Consider the following 19,399-nt stretch of genomic DNA (forward strand, 5'->3'; position numbering starts at 1 on the left):
GATGTGGGCTGCTCGCTGATCATAAGAGATTACATGTAGTGGATTTTAATTGTTTCTTGTATGCTGTCGAACTTTGAAATAGTTTGTAGTAATTATAAAACCCTTGTGATTTGTCTACTTGTGTGTGTAATGGAGGATTGCAGTTGTTGCAACCACAAAACAAGGAAATAAATCCCATGTGGCATTGCTTCACAAGAACGGGGTTTTCATTTATTCATTATACAATTTTAAGACTTTGATTATGACACTGTCAGTCTAAGCATTAACATTTCAGGCGCCAATGAACTATACGAGATTCTGAGACATCCCATCAGAAATGCAGTGTAATCCATTTTCCTCTGTAGATGAAGCACTTAGTGTAATTATGATGATTTGTACTTTTGGTTTGCCAATTTATGTCCCAATGGATTGATTGTCGTTTTGGGAGATAGCCGTATGAATCTAAACTTGTTTATGGAGAGACAGATTACGAAAAGTACTTTTTTTTTTCATTTTTCTTCAATTCATGATTAGATCTCACTGAAATGCAGCCCTTGATTTTTTTTTGCTATGATTTCTTTAATAGCATAAAAGTTGATTTTCGTGTGCGTTCCATATTTGGAACCGAGAGTCTTAATGGTGTTCAATTAGTTCCACAAGGCCCTCTCCGATGGATAGGCCTTCAGTGTGATTACATTGAACGGAGGGTATTTCCTGTGTTTAAACCACATATGGATTTAGTAAGGCATTGGCTGTGAGGCTACTGTTTCTCTTTACTACATCTTAATTTCGGGTAAAAAAATGATTCTGCTTTTTCTCTTTTACCAGGTCTGCTTTCAAAATGCCGAGGGGGATTTCAGATGCCATGGTGTAGCCGATGCAAATTGTCTTTGAAAAACAAGTGTGACTAAATATAGTTTATTTCCCATGATTCCTTACTGTATGGGTTTTATGCCACGCCTGCTGACCCGTGGCTTAAAGGTAAGTGCTTATTTGTATATTCTGCTTTGAAAAAATGTATATGACAAATGAAAATGATCTGTTTGAAATCACCCACGTGCACCCAGAAGCGTCACAATCAAGTTTGTTCCACAGTGTGTGCTTGGTGGTGTTGGGTTTTATGACTGGACTTATTTCATCTCCATTAAGCCAAGTACAGTGTCTATCCCATGAGTCTGTAGTCTAGGATCAGCCCGCCATAATATTGGCTGGATCCAGACCTAGCCTAATGACTAAACATGATGGGACCTGATTAAAATTTTGTGCAAAGAAATTTGTAAGCATGACGTGTGGTAACACTTCGGCCACAATTCACCTGTAGGTTTTGTGATTCTAGGTGTATCATATTTACATTGCTTTTCCTAAGTTGTACACACATGATGCAAATAGCCTGGCAGAGGAAAATGAGAGCTCATGGGTGTGTGGTGGCACCAATTTGGTAGCATATACATCCATAAATTCAGTGGGAAGTTAAAATATTTTAAATACATGCTGATATTACACGATATGAATTTCATTGTTGATATGATCAGAATAATACTGAGCATTCAATATTTGACAATTATAGTTAAAGGTGCAATGTGGGATTTTTAGAAGAATCTCTTGACAGAAATGCAATATAATATGCATAACTATTTTAACAGTGGTGTATAAAGACCTTACTTAATGAACTGTAATGAAATTGTTTTTATTACCTAAAAGGGGTTGCACACTGGCCGCGCAGCTCAGAGTCGCGTCTAGGACAACTCGGAGGTATCGTAAACTGGAAGTGCATATTAAATAGGTGAGCTTCGTCAGATAGCGTCTACTTCAAAATGCAAAATATACGTTAGCAGCCAATGTTAATCGTTAATGATTTGGGACAAATTAAATGTTATTTAATGTAAAACTATGTAAGTGGTGCGACAGGAATTTGAGCAACTTCCTGACTCAAAGCTGGGCGGCGCAGACAGGTGCCACCTAGCGGCTCCGGTGTGCTTATAGTCATAGCGAACAATGTGTTCGATTTTTTTTTTCGGCGCAGTGCTGAGCTTCGCCTCCAGTGTGCGACCCACTTTAGAATGAGCCGCTTTTATCTACATAAAAAAACATGGAAGTCACCACCATGTTTAAAGTTTACGCCATGTTTTGTGTACAGTAGCCCTAAATGTATTGTTCTACAGAGCACGTTTCGTCCCTACTTTGTCTCAGATGACAACATGTTTGTCCTTTGGCAGCTACCTTAGCTTCTCTATGCGTTTTGAAATTGAGGCGTGAGCTGTAGACTGAGCTGTTGGTTAAAATTCGCAAAAAAACCCACACTTTAAATATTAGGCATGCTCTGATCGATCGGCTGCAGACGGTATCGGTCTGTCATCACATTATGACTCAGTCGGTAGGTTTGCCGATCTTATGAACAAATCTTTCTAATTACGTTTGTCATTATAGGGTTCATGAATGCGGCCCCAATTTGAGACCGTTTTATGCAGTGCGAGCATTTTTACAACCCGTTGCTCATGTGTGACCTTCAAATTTGGATTTCTCTCTGTTTTTACAGAGATATGTGTATTTTTCTATCAGGGCACGCTCCGGTCCTAACAGCGCAAAGCGTCTTTACATTCCCATTAAATGACGTATACAACACTTATCTATTGCGGACATTGCACCTTAATGCCGAAAGTTAATTATTTGCATGCGTTTAAAAGTTTTTATAGTTTAAACTTTCATTTTACTTGCAGCTGCTCTTGTCCGCCTACACCCGATGCGGACGCACACAGACACAGTCTGTTGTTCAGAGCTCTCTCTCACTTCTTAAAGCTACAGTAACCTAATTCATTTATCAATAATATTTAAGAGAAAATCACTCTCTGCTCTTGACTGAAGATATTTAATTTATACAGTGAAGACTTTTAAATATCTCTTTGTAAAATAAATATTTGTTGTTGTTTTTTTATTTGATTCTCTTTTAAAACAATAATATACTATTACCTAATTTCTCCAAATAATATAACAAAGGCAACATCTGTGGTATTACTTTATCTAGAAAAAGGTTAACAGTTACAGTCATCAAAGAGCTTGCATATCAGCTTGAAGAATCAGTATCGGGCATTTGGTATCGGACGATCACGACGACAAGAATTTGGTACTCTGTATCGACTGGAAAAATCCTGATCGGTGCTCCCCATTAAATATATAGTAAAATCATTTCTTTTTTTTAAGGATCCCCTAGGGACAACCATCCACTTCCTTTAACTTTTATTTTAAATTCTTAAAACTTATTATTCACATACATCTTTATAATATAGTACACAATATACTGTATAGTATATCCTCTATAGGATCAGCTATGTCTGGCTCTCTTTCAAGGGTTTTTTTTAAGGGGTTTTCCCACAGAGTATATTCAACCCCTTGGGAGTCAGCTGACATTAGCTTAACTTAAAATGACTTTATGTTAAATGTACGTTGCATTATTACTCAGCTCACCAGTATGAATTAATTTTAGCCACTGTACTTTCTACTTTGTTGTCCTATGTTTTCTCTTGTTTTTATTAATGTAAAGCTGCTTTGGAACAATTAAACAATTGTGAAAAGCGTTATGTAAATAAAATTGAATTAAACAATTTGATTAATGAGCTATATTACTTGGAGGATGAATTATTTTAATTATAGCTATTAATAGTTAAATAATAATTAATAATTAATTATATGATTAAAAATCTCTTTACCTTTCTGCTTGAATGTGTAGAGAATTCTGTTATTAATCTTTGTTGGATGAATATTATGTTCTCACTATGTCAGTGTGGTTTAAACAGGACATCACAGTTTCTGTGTGGTGTCACCTGTGTTATCAAAAACAGACTGTGTTTGCTGAGGGTTGAGTCTGTGAATATTAGCAGTCAAAGCCTGGCTGATTTTTTGTATCACTTTATTGTGATAAACAGTAACAAAGGCAAGGGTCAAATATAGTTTACTGCTGACTAGACAAAACTTTGTGAAGTAGAGCTGAAGATTATGTTGTTTTCGGTTTGTAGTCCTCATTCTTTTATTGTATTGTGTTATTGATTTAGACATAGGACATGTACATGTAATACTGTAAAATGATAAAACCGCGTTTACCAAACATGTAAAGGTTATTTAAAGGACAAGTTCGGTATTTTAGACTTAAAGCCCTGTTTTCAGATTGTTTATGGTGAAATAGAACGGTTTTGACTGAAATTTCGACATTTTCGGCTGCCCTGAGAATTTCCGCGTGTTTGTGTTTCAGCTCAGACCTCTACAATGGGTTTAATGGTGCACTGGAACAATCCTTTCTAAAATGCATTAAACTTTCGTTTACAAAGACGTGAAACTCACCGATTGGTCAGGGGTGTTCACTGGTATGCTCACACAAAAATCGCTGCAAAAGACGCATTCCAACAGGTTTTATCGTAGTTTTTACCAACTCCATTGACATGTATTAGATGTGCTGTGAGGTACGGTATTACTCCGCGCCGGGAACTTTGTTTCTATTCTTGCAATTGGCAAAGGCAGATTAGCGCCACCACCTGGGCTGGAGTGTCTATTATTCAAGCTCTAAGCGGAAGAATGTACGGGTGTGAAGCGTTTGGGAAAATAGGTCCACAAGTTAACAACGAACGCTAAAACAGCTGTTGGAAAGCATCTTTTGCAGCGATTTTTGTGTGAGCATATCAGTGAACACCCCTGACCACTCGGTGAGTTTCACGTCTTTGTAAACAAAAGTTTAATGCATTTTAGGAAGGATTGTTCCAGTGCACCATTAATCCCATTGTAGAGGTCTGAGCTGAAACACAAACACGCGAAAATTCTCAGGACAGCCGCAAATGTCGAAATTTCAGTCAAAACCATTCTATTTCACCATAAACAATCTGAAAACAGGGCTTTAAGTCTAAAATACCGAACTTGTCCTTTAAAAAAAAAAAAAAAAAAAAAAAAAAAAAAAATATATATATATATATATATATATATATATATATATATAATGCATAAATAAAGGAGGGATTTCTCCTCTTAGATTTAAAGTCATTAACATTTTTTAATTTTGTGTTTTTTTTATTTACTGCAGAGTTGATGTTTGGTTACGGTTGCAGTTAATTTATTTCCCAGTATGAACTATAAATGAGGTCTGAATTAAGGCAAGTTTTGTCAGTGTTTTTCTCCTACCTGTAAAAGTGTTTTCTTTGGCTCCCAACCCTTACACCACATCTCAAAACCCAAACTAACAGAGTATTTGGATAGGCAAAGCAGCTTATTAGCATTCTCAGTGACCTCAACCGTCCAAAACTTCAGTGGTACCTTTTTTAGCGAATACCTAACACAGAAATAACACGCTCAGGAAATGTGCAACTTCTAAAACTAAAGGTACCACAATGCAATAATACACGATTTTAAATTTTCAGATATTTATTTATTTTTAGTTTTCTCTATTTTTAGCCTCGCATCAGTTGCAAAGAGAGATAACTTTGACACTAAATATCACCTGCATACCATAACAAGACAAATTGGCTTGTTTTTCTGTCTTTCTCTGCCAATAACTCGCATCCCATCTTGTTAAAGCATAACCACAAGGTGTGCAAGCCTTCATACGCTTGTGTTACATTGCCAAGGATCCTTGTACAATAAATGTGCATGTTTAATGAAATGAAAAGACGGAACTGAAGATGAAATGACAAGGAGCAATGAAATGACAACCTAATTACTAAAGAAGTTTATTTTCTCCTTTTTGTGCATTGAAAGAAAACATATACTTCTTGCCAGGTGCGTGTTACTTTATATGTACCGAAATACGATAGGATACAGTAATTCAAAACATGCTTTGAAAGCGATATACAGCACACAAAATTATAACTGTGTTGTCTATGGTTATGGTAATTGCTCTATTTAGCCACAATAACGCAGGACTCTGTGGTGCAGATGCAAACAAAGTCACAAAAAACAGATGTTGCCTCAGATCCCTAAATGAAAAATACATGTTAGAAAGAAAGGTATATCCAGTACTCGGCCCGTCTGTTGAAAAAATAAAATAAACAGCTATAACGTTGTTACAGTTTTACAATTTGGTATAAATCAAAAGTTATAGACATGCTGAGACTAGAAGTGTTCAGCCCGTCGAGCCGTTATTTAAATAGCGGTCAGAGGATTTGGCGATACACAGGGACCTCCTCTGATATTCGTACTTCCTGCTGGTCTCCTTCCATAGAAGTGACTTGATACAGCTGCAGGAAACTGCCGGTAAGAGGCCTGTCAGAACAACAAGGGCGATGGTAGAGACACGAAATTCTCTCTGCCTCTCTTTTTGGCTTTGACGCGCCTGTATATCAACACACAGCAGTAGCATATAGGAGTGTTGTGGACTCTGAGGTCCATAAGCGATTTAAACGCAGCAGATCAGTCATCTAACACTAAGAGGATGGTCTGCAACTGGATCCCTGAACATCCCTGGGAACATGAAAACATGCCCGGTGATCACATCAATAACAAAGTTATTGATCACAGGGTTCAGACTAATCAAATCGAGCCCTGGTTTGTTTGAAGTTAAATAAGGGCTGAAGCGCAGTTTATCTGTTCCGCTTTTGGACTTTCGCGCTGGCTGTCCACTCGAACGTACATTGAGGGAAAGTGTTATTTGTATTGTTAGATTTACATTAAGCCCATTTTAATTGCATCAGCTGCTAAACAGATCTCGCAATAATGGCCCTAACCGAGAAAATTGCGATCATCTGTGGAAGGGCCTGCAGTATAATGGACAAACCCAATTAATCTAATCTTGTTGTGTTCCATTATGGCTGCACTTTATCATTTCAACAGATGGAGCATGAAGAAATTAAGAATGTGCTCCTGCCAAACGGTGCTCACTCGCAGACACATTTCTCTCTCTGATGGTACTGCGTTTGTGTGCGAGCCTGTCTTTATGCGCTCAGAAGTGATCCGCTTACAGATGAAAAATGCTATCTTAACTGAGTCGAGACAAGAGATTAATTGAAGAAAACTTTTAGTTGGATCAGACAATTGAGATTGATTAACAGTTTAAATCTAAGATAAGGATAACTGGAATTGTGGGGGTTAATGACGGGTCATCCAAGCGGCATAATTTCTAAAGCTGAGGAGTCGTAATGTTCACATCTATAAATATACAGCTATTATTGGTCTGTGCTTTGACAGGAATACAAAACTTGACTGATACGTGTGGATTAAGTTCAGCTTTTGGACTGGATTTTTGTTTTCTTTGACTGAACATTTTATTTATTTTCTGGTGGTTAAACAAAAATTTGAATGAAAAGAAACCTCTTCAAACATAAAATAGGTCAATTGTGAGACTAGAGAGGTGTTTTGAAGAAACTTCCTCTAGGGGGCATATTACATTTAATATACAAGAAAATGTACACCAAGAGCGGTGAAGGGGTTGTTTTGCTATAATGTGCTGCTATTTCATAGCCTGGAGCAGATACTATCTACTAGCAATTAATGTCTGTTTTTGCAGTTATTTAAAATTAACTCCTTAATGCCATAGCTGTTGAGATTAAAGTATTTATAATTTAAAATAAATATTACAAATAATATAAATTATTAAACTACACTTAGTGTATCAATTTATTATACAATTGGTTATACTTTACAATAAGATTGTATTTGTTAATGCATAAGCTAACATAAACTAACAATGAGCAATATAGTTTTTGAGCATTTATTGATCTTAGTTAATTATAGTTAATGCTATCACTTGTTTTTATTAGTTTAATGTCCATTAACTAATGTTAAAAGTATTAGGATGAACTAAGATGAATAAATGTTGTAGAAATATTGTTCATTGTTAGCTAAGCATTAACTAATGTTAACAAATACAACCTTATTGTAAAGTTTGACCATTATACACTGTAAAAAAATTGCAGCATTTTTGTCAAATCAGCACATATTTTTATGTTACTTTAACTTAAAAAATTAAGTTAAACTATTTCTACTGGAATTTATATGTTATCTTTTTTTAAGCCAAATGTTTAAAATAGTAGGATTAATTGACTTGCAAAACCAAGTTGTTTTAACTTGCTGCATTTTTTTTTTACAGTGTATTATTTTGCTGTAATAAGGGAAGGAAGGTAGGGCAGGGGGATTTATAAAGCCTTTTCAAAGGATTTATAAAGCCTGCAAAATTATATGCTGAGGAAATTGATGCATTTAATTTATACAAAAAATTCAAAAGCGTCAAAATTACTGTCGGATCAGTAGAGTTGATAAATAACGCCAAATGAAATATAATAAAAAAATAAAATTATAAAATTGTTCCTGTTGATTCCTGTTGGTAGAGCATTGCACAAAAATTGCGAGTTCGATTCCCGGGAACACACATACATTTTTGAGTAAAAGCGTCTGCCAGATGCATCAACATATATCAATGTAAATGGATATGTAGTCGTATATAGCCTGTATCAACATGATAATGAATAATTAAGGAATAGTTTTAAGCATTCTCCCTAAAGCATCAACATTACAAATTATGAATTGCTAACCCTGTTTAGAAGTGTAAATAATTCACAAGTAACATAAGTGGTCATCTATTTAAAATTCATTTAATTTTGTGCATCCCTTGTTTGTGATCATTAAATTGTAATTTTTTTACCCACTAAAAGCAATAAATATGATTAGTTTAACTTAATTAAAACACCAGTGTACCTTACAACAGACTCACTTAGTCTTACCATAAATTTGCTACTGTTAATCCAGTAACTGCGCAAGAATATTTGACTTTTTTTTTAGACTAACATGGCATATGAAGATTGTATTCATTCAAGCATGGTATCAGTTTAACCGAACATGTTTTGGCCCACTGTAACAGTGGTCATTGGGTTTGGTCTCACTGTAGCTTGTGTGGTTGACATACTAGCCCTCCCTCTGGTTAGTTATGTAGCGTCATCAAGGGTATGTGGTCTCATTAGCCCAGTGGTGTCATTACATGGAGTTCAAGGTTGTGCTGCAGCAGAAGTGGATTTGTGTAATAATTCATATCCAAACGGCTTGGTTTTCTACTTGATTAAACTCAATACGTTTCTGTCATTTGACTGTTTTGTGGGCTTCACACTTTCCATTGGGAAATAAGTGTAAGTGTACATATGCAAGTGGATAACTATTGTCAATGTCTATTTCAGTGTTTGTGCATGAATCACACGTATCTCAGTAAATGCAGACTATTTCTTATGTAATATATTGTACTGTATATTATTTCATGCATAATTTTAGACTTAGTTTAAATTTGGATAAAATTAGCTTTTAAGCCATTTATTTGTATTACGGACCATTACGTTACATTATCATTAAGGGAAATATATGATGTTATGGGTGTGTAGTTTTGTGTTGTGAAGTGGATACGTTAAGCGCTCAAAGTGGTAACTGCGTCAATTCCAAGACCCACAAAGCATTTCATCAAATGAATTATCCCAAATCAAAATGTGTTTTGGTACCACTTTGAAGTTTCTTTTTTTCCGCTTTTACTGGCTTGCTAAGTTCTCTCTTTCAGGACTGTGTCCTTGGGCAGCCTTTCATGTACTGTGAAAATACCATGCTCCATTTATCTTGAATTGTCTTCATGTGTTGGCTGAGGTCTGGGCCTCCACTCTTAAAGACCTCTGCTCTGCACCGCTCTACCTCAAGTTTGTGGCTTTGGAGTCAGTGTTATAAAGACACTGGTTAGCCCATTTCATCAAGAACTGATACAGTTTAGAGTTTTACATAAAAGCACAGATTTGAGCACATTATGATAGCAAGCAGTCTGTTTGTACCACGCTGACACGATGCCCAGAATTGGGGATTAGTCTGTTATAGTTTGTTTTTGAAACGTGCAGCCCGTGAAACCGTGCAAAACGTGCTCTTGTGGCCGAGGTTGAAGCGTTTGCGCAGGGCAAGGGAAGCTCTGTATCCATTACATGTCATGGTTTTATTCTAACACCCATGTGATCGTCTGTAATTGCTTCAAACTACTATTATGATGTTCAATATGGAAAGAAATGCACGGCCAACTCCAGATGTACAATTCAATATTTCAATCTCGATTCGGCGTATTGTCCGTGCCACCTTTTTTACGCTGGTGTTTCCTTTCAGACTTAAAAGTCTCTGTTGTTTCAGTGAGACTAATTTGCTGTCAGACATGCGGTGCTTTTGCAAAACCAGGCAGACTCCAGAAATTAATTTATCCAAATAACCAACCCCTCCTGGGCCATTGAGTCGGGGACACTGAAATGGCCTAAGAAGGCAAAGCCCTCTTTTGAAGTCGGGAATGTTTTGACTGACTTAAAACAGGCGACTGGAATGAACAGATCATTTTCCCTGACCCATGGGATTTTTAACCATTTTCATACATTATGGACAAAACAAAGAGCGAGGGCCTTGAGTGATATGTGTGGAGTTAGCAATCAGTAGACAATGAGAACAATGTGAAATTGATTTCAAATGGAGAGTTGGAAAATGTTGTGGCTTGTGTTAAACAACTGGGATTTAAAAAATGGAAATAAAACATTTTGTGTGTGGGTGATATATGATTTAGTGTGCATGTTCAGGAATGCTTGCATTTGCTTAAACTCTAGTTGTAGATTAAATGTGCAGATTTAAAATTAAATGCTTCAATTGTCAAGTCAAGTTCGCTTTTATTGTGATTTCAACCATTTACAGCCAGTACACAGTACAAAGTAAAAGAGGTCAGAACATCTACAGTAAATGGGACTGACTAAATTTGCTATTTTAAGAGTAATTGTAAGTAAGATCATTTCTAGGGGTGCTTCGATCAGGATTTTTGCAGCCGATACCGATTACCGATTTGTTATCTTCGTGATTGGCTGATTCCGATACCGTTTTTTAAAAAAAAAGCTGATATGCAAGCTCTTGATGACTGTAACTGTTAACAATTTTCTAGATAAAGTAATACCACAGATGTTGCATTTGTTATATTACTTGCAGTTATTAGGTATATATTGTTATAATTAAGAATCAAATAAATTAGCACAACAAATATTTCTTCTGCAAAGAGAAATGTAATATCTCTTTAAAAGGGTTTATGTCTCTTAAAAGTAATGAAAATAAAACACTTCACAGTCTTTACTGTAAGATTTAAATATACACACATTTGTATGAAGTATAACGGTACTTTGGTCAAGAGCCGAGAGTGATTTTATTGAGAGATGAATTAGGTTACTGTAGCTTTAAGACGTGAGAGAGATCGCTCTGTTCATGTGATCAGTAAATTTAATCGAGTCATTTAATGCCATTATCGGGCGGTACCGATTGGCGGCCGATCGATCGGAGCATCCCTAATAATTTCCATTTACAATTAAAATCCTGATATTTGTGTCCCTGATTCTTCAGCATTCTTCTTAAGTCCCTATTCCCTATTGATGAAAAGTACCTTGTAAAAGAATTGTCATGCTTTAAAAATGCACATATAGCAACAAACAAAAGATTGCAAAAATGTTTTTGTATTTTTGAAGTGTAAATTAAAATCATGAAAGTGCAAGTAAACAACAGAACTGCAGGATTGTAATGCTTTTTAAACGGACAAGAGATTGGAGTGTGATGACATTACATCCACATATACCTGATTATATATAAATATATATGATGTATATAAATGACAATAAATGAATGGGGTAGCAGCGTTTATCAAAAGTGTTAGGTGGCCTGTACATTTTTTTGGTAGGAGTACATGTTTTTCGTCTATGTGTATGTTACTTATAAAAAATAATATTATAACAACTGGATCAAAAAGTTCCGGTAAACTTTACCTTAGAATAAAAAAAAATGTACATGCATTGTACAAGTGCTTAATGTTTTATATGTACCACAATCTTTTCAATTCAATGACAGCAGCTTGCATTTGTTTTAATCAAATTCCTTAATTGGGCCTTTTTAGGTGTATTGACAACTACTGTATGTTTACTGTATGTACTGTATGTAGTATAGCTCAATTGCTGCCAATTACTGACTTAAAGTAGGGGTGGGTTATAAACCGGTAGAAATGATTAACCGGTAAAAATTTGTCAACCGGTAAAGATTTGGACTATCGTCTCTAAGGAGGTTACACGCCCATCACCCTCCCTTGTTCACGTGTTCACGAAAACGTAACGTTTGTACACATATTTAAGCACCACCGTTTTAAAACAAGTTATCTTAAGCCATTGAAACACAAACAACAGATCTATATGTGTGCGCTCTTTCTGTGTGTGAGGAGCGCGCAAGTCACGCAACCGCTGCTCATTAAGCTCATGCCCATTTTTACGCTTTATTGGCCTTAAATACATATATGCGACAAAATTTGCGTCTTTGCAATTATCCTCATAAACACGACCATTTAGGGCTTTAGAGAAAGTGAACAGCTAAAAGAGAAAACGCATGTGTAACATACAGTAGGATGCGGACTTTGGTCTTAAAGGGGATGTTACCTAATTTTTCTCCTGTCTGTCAATCATGTTTATCAAACAGCATTAAGAGAAAATCTCTCACTGCTCTTGACCAAATCACTTTTCTACCTTAAAGGGACACCATGAAACTTTTGGCCACTAGGGGGTGCTAGACACGTATTTTTCACTTCTAGCGCACCTAGAGCCCACAAGCGCCGCAGCACTGTCGCAAAGGAAAGGAACTGGCCAACCTTAAAACTAAACTAAAAACAAACATTTAAAATGCTAAACGATCAACATTTTGAGACAACAGGGAGAAACGCAGTCATGTTACAACTTTCTGATGAGGAACTCGTCGTGGCAGAAGCCATTTCTCAATCTGAAGGTTGCAGCCTCCGGATGTCGTATTTCTAATACGTCATCAAGACTGTCTTATTTCACAATATTAACAATTACAAAGTTGACTATTATACTTAGTTAATCGTAAATTGTTGCAGTATGCTTATGACTTGCGAATGTAATGCTCAGTTTACCTTAATAACCCAGGCTTGATGACGTGTGCAGCCTGCATATTTGACCTCCGGAGGCTGCAGCCTTCCAATTCAGAAACGACCAGACGTATTTCCTTGCCTTTTTCCAAACAAATATTGTTGCATCCTCTCTCTCTCCCTCGCCACCAGGATTTTCCGCAATGGCGCTCGTTATTCCTCTTTTTTGTGTGAAAATCGCTCCAAATCCAAGTAAACCGATGCGTTTAGGTCTGCCGCTTTGTAATACGTCACGCGAGTGACAGCGGAACGCAGCAAATGAGGAAGAGAGAAGAGAGAAACGCTCGGATCTGATTGGTGAATGAATAGGGTTTGGTTTTACACTGTGAGCAAGTTTGAGTGCTATAGCATCCTGGATTGTAATGTAAATATCATAGACACAGTAAAAAGAAAGGTAAATACGTGAACACAGCATCTGAATACAGGGAACTATATGCAATATAATCGCCGTAATTTATAAAGAACATCGCATTTATGTATGAATCAACAGTTTATATAAAAAATTGCCTTAAAGGGGAATCGAACCCGGGTCGCCCGTGTCATAGGTCCGTGACACTAAAGACTGTGCCACAGAGTCACATATTAGAAACCGCTCTCTACACTCCTTAAGTAGCCTCCAGCAAAATTCACGTTAAAAACAAATTGTGTGGAGGAAGTGACGTATGCCGTAAAGCAGTCGAATTTTGTAGTTTTTTTTTGTGCTCTGGTTACTACCACAAACCCTAAGTTTTAAAATACGAGTAAAAGTGATACAGACCCCGTCAGGCTATGGTAGACATGTCATTCAACCTATTTAAAGTCGATGTACTATCACAAGGGTCTTGAAAATGTATTATGAAGGTTGAAAAATTACATGGTGTCACTTTAAATAAAAAATATATATACATAGTATACATAACTAGATATGCAATTCCCAAGGAATTACCAGTGCATGAAAATGCAAAAAGCTGATTGACAGAAATGTAAAAGAAATTTAGTCTAGTAGTTTACCTGGCTGTTGACATGTTTAAGTGTGAAGCTAGCATGATTTAAAAAAGTGATCATGATGAAATATGATGCTAGCATGATTAGCATGATTCAGCATGACGTTAGCATGATGCTAGCATGATTAGCATGAAGCTAGCATGACTAGCATGAAGCTAGCATGATGCTAGCATGACTAGCATGAAGCTAACATGATGTTAGCATGATTAGCATGAAGCTAGCATGATTAGCATGAAGCTAGCATGATGCTAGCATGATTAGCATGAAGCTAGCATGATGTTAGCATGATTAACATAAAGCTAGCATGATGCTAACATGATTAACATGAAGTTAGCATGATGTTAGCATGATTAGCATGAAGCTAGCATGATGCTAACATGATTAGCATGATGCTAGCATGATTAGCATGATGCTAGCATGAAGCTAGCACAATGCTAGCATGATTAGCATGAAGCTAGCACGATGCTAGCATGATTAGCATGAAGCTAGCACGATGCTAGCATGATTAGCATGAAGCTAGCACGATGTTAGCATGATTAGCATGAAGCTAGCACGATGCTAGCATGATTAGCATGAAGCTAGCACGATGCTAGCATGATAAGCATGAAGCTAGCACGATGCTAGCATGATTAGCATGAAGCTAGCACGATGCTAGCATGATTAGCATGAAGCTAGCACGATGCTAGCATGATTAGCATGAAGCTAGCATAATGTTATCATGATAAACACGAAGCTAGCATGATTAGCATGAAGCTAACATGATGCTAGCATGATTACCATGAAGCTAGCATGAAGCTAGCATGACTAGCATGAAGCTAGCATGATGCTAGCATGATTAGCATGAAGCTAGCATGATGTTAGCATGATTACCATGAAGCTAGCATGAAGCTAGCATGATTAGCATGACGTTAGCATGATGCTAGCATGAGTAGCATGAAGCTAGCATGAAGCTAGCATGAAGCTAGCATGATGCTAGCATGATTAGTATGAAGCTAGCATGATGCTAGCATGATTAGCATGAAGCTAGCATGATTAGCATGAAGCTAGCATGATGCTAGCATGATTAGCATGAAGCTAGCATGATGCTAACATGATTAGCATGAAGCTAGCACGATGCTAGTATGATTAGCATGAAGCTAGCATGATGTTATCATGATTAGCATAAAGCTAACATGATGTTAGTATGATTAGCATGAAGCTAGCATCATTTGCATGAAGCTAGCATGATGCTAACATGATTACCATGAAGTTAGCATGAATTTAGCATGAAATTAACATGATCCTAGCATTATTAGCATTATGCTAGCATGATTAAGATGATGCTAGCATGATTAGCATGAAGCTAACAAGATTTAACATGAAGCTAGCATGATTTAACATTAAGTTAGCAAGATTTATTATAAAATTAGCATAAAACTAGCATGAAACTAGCACGAAGCTAGCATGACTTAGCATGAAGCTAGCATGAAGCTAATATGACCCAAAGACCCGACCCCCATGTCTCTATGATGTCCGGATCCAGAGATATAAGGCTTTGTTTATTATGTTGCTAGGCTGCTCATATTTGGTTGCTAGGGGCGTGGCTTAATACCTCAATAAGGATGGTGAGAGACTGATTGGATGCCTGAGTAAAATGAGCCCACCCCCATGTCTCTGTGACACTGTGCTGCAAAGATATCCATTTGGGCATTTTATAATGGCAGTCTATGGGAGATGTTGCTAGGGTGCCCAAAATGGTTGCTAGGGGCGTGGCTTGATAGCTCAATAAGGATCCTAAGGGACTGATTGGATGCCTGAGTAAAATGAGCCCACCCCCATGTCTCTATGACACTGCGCTGCAAAGATATTCCATTCGGGACGTTTTTAGTTCCTTATATGGGCATGATTCCTGCCCCATTATAAGTCTATGGGGAAATTTGGGGACCTCTTACACCCCAGGGGTACAACTTACACCCCATTGTGAGTTATGTTCTTACAGAGCCTGCCAGCCTCTTCAAATGTGGCAAGTCACAAGTTTCTGTGAAATCCTAGGTCTGAGCTACGACTCGTCAAAGTTTGTCGCAATGTTAAGTCTATGGGATTTTTCGGCTGCTTTTTCGCCCCTGGGGCGTAGACCGTACCCCCGATTGCTTATAAAAGTCATAGCACACTATTCCCGAATAGTCCGCACGTTTGAGAGTTTGAATGAAGTTTCTAAGTTAAACGGTTCGAGCCGTATTAATTGCGGAAATTTGGTTGGAAGAATAATAATAATAATAATAATAATAATAATAAAAAGCCCAGTAAGAACAGTACAGCGCATTTTCAATGCACTGTAATTATTTATGATCATTCCTTCATCATTGACTGTTTATCTTCAGAGAGCTTGAGTTTTGTTTCTTTTCATCTTTTTTTATGCTTGTATACGGTTTTTGTGAAAATTATGAACATTTCTATGGTATTAAAGATTTTAAAAACAGAAAAACCTTATTAAAACATAAAAAAACTCTACCGTGATACATATTGTTATCATGCTATAAAATGAATCCTATCGTGATAGAAGATTTTGGTCATATCGCCCACACCTTAAAGTTAAAGTTAACTTAACCTAACTAATATGTCAGGCTGCTAATAATGCAGTATAAATGTCATAAAAGTTCTGTACAGTTGCTATGGTAAAAATGCATCAGCCAAAGAACATAATGTTTTGCACTCATTTATAAAAAGAGTGATTTAAAAGCGCATTTATTTTTGGTTATATTTACACTCATCTCTCAATATTCATCATGTTCAGCAACTTTTAGGCATATTTTCAAAATGCATTCATTTGTTATTGTCGTTAAACGAAATCGCTTGGCAGAAATGAAATGGCAAGGAAAGTCACGCTAATAAATCATCCTTATTAAAACTTGCAAACGTGACAATTATTGGCAGCGCAGTTTAAACAAGCTTGAAGAGAAAAAATAACACTCAGAAAAACAGGCGGCCTTGAGTTTGGGGCACTTAAGTTTCCACCTTAATAAATAATTCACTACGCTACTGTCATGAGTTGCAGTGGGTTGAAATCCCTAATGACAGCTTTTTTTAACCTATGACTCAGCTAGCCATTACACTCCTGACATCTCAACACAGACCACATCCCTTTATCGAAATCACCATTCTCTCATAAAGCTCCTGATTCTGGAGTGCATCTACTGTATGAAATAACCAAACACTTTGCTCTCTATGAACTGAGTGTTGCAAGCGCTTTGGCCATTAATGCAGCGAATGATTAAGATAGATGTTTGTAGGTTATAAGTGCTCTGGCTTCGGCTTTTATTTCTGGACTGAAACCTGGGATTTTTAAAAACTGATTGTACTTTATTAAGTCACTTGTTTTAATCTGCAACAAATAGCCAAACGCTTAGCCTGGAGATTAATTTTTCTTTGTGCAGTGCGAAAACAAACTGAACGCTGAAATTAACCGCAAATTTAACTCATTGTGAACAAGTTGTCATCTGCAATTGCTCTGTTTGTCTCACCTCCAGGTTTGTAAGATCTCAATACTCTACTAAAACACAGCGAGGTAAAGCTACATTACATCTTTTAATAGATTAGCGTCTATCTTGTCTCTGTTTTATATTCTGCCATAATTTCTTTTATTCCCCCACAGTCTAAATTCTGCTCAAGGCATATCAGACTAAACAAAGCACAGCACAGTGATAAATGCGTTAACCTGATTTTGGCGTATTGCTGTGAGTTATCAAAAGTTGCCCATTCTATACGTAGTGAAGTAATTGACTATAAAAAGAACAAATAACTCTGAGCTTTATTGAGTCATTCCCATGAGTTAACCCTGGAATATAAATCTGGTGGTGGTGATTAAGGATTTGACAATAGAGTTAGCGCAGCGTAGCAGACAAGGGCAAGTTGGACTGCAAAGAAATTTACTCTGAACAGTTTGCAGGTGTGGCCTCCTGCTGCGTGCGAGACCACCGTACGAACTGACGAATGTATTTGCTAGCAAAACACTTTCTACGGTCATTATAATCACGGCTACTGTGCCTGAGTATAGGCTATATATATCCCTCCGGCAATCACAGATTTTTTCATTTCAAAATGATTATGAATTATTTTAAAAGAGAGATTGATTACTATTTTGTCAACTTTTTATTGTTGACCTTTTTACGTCACCGTGGACCTCATTCCCTCACCGCAAACTATTAATTATGAAATACTGTAGGTCTCGCTCATTTCGTTTTACAATGTCTTCCTGTTAAACTTGGTGTGAATGACTGCTGTTTTTAATAGGTGTGTAAAGTCAATGTGGATGTAATGCCCTCAGCCCCCAATCTCTTGACTATTATGTCATGTGGGGGTGTTAAAAAACTTTATGCTGATGTAGTGTTTACTTGCACCTCCACAATTTTTATTTACAATTCATAAAGTGTACAGAATTTGGCAAAGTTTGAGCTTTAACTTTTGTCAGGTGCTTGTTTTAAATAGGATCATATTTATGATTATCTTATACTGCATTTTTAATCAGTATTTGGAAAAGTGACTTATTTAAGAAGAATGGACACACATACTAGGATCTTACATACATGTATACTGCTATGAAATACCTTAAATGAAATTTTAAAATAAATAATTTTAGTCTGTCCTATTTGGATGTTTTGACCTACTTGACTGTTAACAATTGAGGAGCTTAGATGTAAAAGCCGGTATAGGCCACTTCCGTCAAAAACAAGATAACAATATCGACCGAATGCTCTCGGCACGTATTATGCGTTTATCAAATACTTTGCTTCAAATCCGCTTAATAGCAGCCTCAGGCTATTCAGAAATACCGTTTTGTTGGCAAAATCCATTAAGAGTCTATAATAAAAGCTCATTTACAAGAAAACATGTCAGACACACTTGCATCTGAGCTCTTTAATCATACTTTTACTAATATTCGTATTGTAAAGAAAGTACTGTAATAGAAAAAAAGAACAAGTCTGTCCGTCTGTATTTACAACCAAATCTCACGTAAATTTGTGTTATAGTCACGAAATATTTGATTAATGTTTTCGTGTTATTGACAAGATTTTCTGCTGTTTTTCGTGCACGAATGTCTTTTTCGTGCCACCCAGCCCGAATTTCTATAAATGGTTTTTCGTGTCTGTGCCACAACTTTCTTTTTTTTGTCATTTTATATTTTGTTTTCTCATTAGTTTTTCCTATTTCTTTACCATTGTTTCCTGGGGTTGTGGTTAAAATCACTTCCTGCGACTTCCTAACCCAAACCCCAACTCCAGGCGAGAATAGTTTTAAAAGTGGATGAAAACATGTAGAAACCAATGCATAAAATAACATGCTAACACAAACCCCAAATCTTACCCTAACCCCAAGCAACAATGATTTAAAAATAGGAAAAACGAGGAGAAAAAAATATGAAATGACACGATAAAAAAAGTTGTGGCACAGACACGAAAAACCATTTATAGAAATTTGTGCTGGGTGGGACAAAAAAGACATTCGTGCTCTAGAGGCACGAAAAACGCCGTAAAATCG

General features: G+C 36.7%; 1 protein-coding gene across 2 annotated transcripts in view; it reads left to right on the forward strand.

Annotated features, from left to right (window-relative positions):
• The first annotated feature begins 852 nt into the window (after window positions 1-852).
• The window catches only part of eya1 (EYA transcriptional coactivator and phosphatase 1), a 97,249-nt gene continuing 78,702 nt past the window's right edge, over window positions 853-19,399 (forward strand). Inside the window, exon 1 of one of the 2 annotated variants that reach the window (XM_065294954.2) lies at window positions 853-960. The gene's annotated coding sequence lies outside the window, so the exon portion shown is untranslated. Of the gene's footprint in view, window positions 961-9,019; window positions 9,069-19,399 lie in introns of those variants that run through there. The other variant, XM_065294955.2, reaches the window with a different exon arrangement.

Source organism: Paramisgurnus dabryanus, chromosome 22 (genome assembly GCF_030506205.2).
Source record: "Paramisgurnus dabryanus chromosome 22, PD_genome_1.1, whole genome shotgun sequence".
NCBI lineage: Eukaryota > Metazoa > Chordata > Actinopteri > Cypriniformes > Cobitidae > Paramisgurnus > Paramisgurnus dabryanus.